The 1387-nt window shown below is 42.0% G+C and overlaps 1 pseudogene; it reads left to right on the top strand.

Annotated features, from left to right (window-relative positions):
• The first annotated feature begins 202 nt into the window (after positions 1-202).
• LOC146835012 (NOP protein chaperone 1-like) lies at positions 203-789 on the top strand (annotated as a pseudogene).
• Positions 790-1387: the final 598 nt, after the last annotated feature.

The raw sequence follows: 1387 nt of genomic DNA, 5'->3' as shown, positions 1-1387 counted from the left end.
TGTGGGGGATTGTCCATAAATTAGTGTAGCTTCTGCCGTATCCAGAAGGGTTGCAGTACAGTAGAGTACCAGTCTAAGACAGTGCAAGATGGTAGCTCCATTTTCCTCTAAGCCGCCCCCAGCAGTCTTCGCCTGCACGCTGTGCACCACTTGACCAACCCGGCTGCTGGACCTCTGCCTTGATCATTCACTGTTGGTTATAATGCAACAATTCAGTGGTAACAAGTTCACCTCACATCCTGACCAGGGTGCTACTGTTGTCTGCAGGACATCTAGGGAGCTACTATGTGTTGGCGGCGAAGATATTCAGAACAAGCACTGATTAATTCAAAACTCATCAAGAAAATTGCAAGTTTATCAATTGTTGCAATTCCTATGAGCAGCCTATTGGGCAGGGTGCAAGAATTTTTACCGAAGATGGCACACGCAAAATAGAAGCTCCAAAACGAAATAGCAACAGCACCTGTGAATCATTTTGATACATAAAACATAGATAATGCTTCTGCAGACATGTTATCGTTATAAAAGTTGGTGTAGTGGAATTGAGTGGCTCAGAGGACAGTGGCACAGAGGAAGAATCTAGTTCTGAAGAGACTGGGTAAGAGTCTGACGAGGATTGGACCATTGGAGAGGTGACAATGGATTATATCAAACTTCCAAAACCATGTGAAAAGGAAGTAAAAAATCGAAAGACTGGACTGTAAAAACATATTAATGCAGTCAAACTTTGTATTATATAGTTTTTCCCTAACGCTGGTATCTCTGGTTTGGGAAGTCACAGCAAAGTAAATAAATTCTATACTTTAAAATGACCATGGGCTTAAAGGAAGTGTTGATCCAAAGAGGCATTCTCACAAAGCCTGCAGAGTTTGAGCATGCTTGGGAATGTGTTCTCTGATCATTTTGAAGTCCCTGTACCAGATACACCACATTGTTGAGGAAATAGTAGAAGTCCTGTGTTGTGTTAACTTTTTATCTTACAGTAGAATTACTCTTCTTGTTCCTGGTGATGCCCTGTAGGAGGGTGTGCTGGCTGAGCTTTAGCACCCTGGAGTTGAGGTATTAAAGAGGAGGGATCCAAGGAGATTGCTGAATTAGAAGTAATTTAACTGTCGGGGACAAATCAGGGCTATTTGTAGGGTTATTCTATTTATTCCCAAAAGAGCTGGGAAGTTGTAAAAAAAATATATTAGCACACATTCGGCTAATTAAACTTTTTGCTCTCAAAGTGACAATCATGCAGGATTCAACTCAGCAGAGGATGCCTCATATTCTTGGTTGAGGTTTAATCCCTCCATGAGCTTGCACTGAAGGGTCATGGGTCCTGAAGGGTCATTGGTTGAGGGTGACCTGAAAAATGTTTTCCATTGTATGACTCAAACCACAA

The sequence above is a fragment of the Triturus cristatus genome, chromosome 4_2 (genome assembly GCF_964204655.1).
Source record: "Triturus cristatus chromosome 4_2, aTriCri1.1, whole genome shotgun sequence".
Lineage (NCBI taxonomy): Eukaryota > Metazoa > Chordata > Amphibia > Caudata > Salamandridae > Triturus > Triturus cristatus.
The sequence above is the reverse complement of the archived record's forward strand: the minus strand, read 5'-3'. Positions and strand labels throughout refer to the sequence as shown.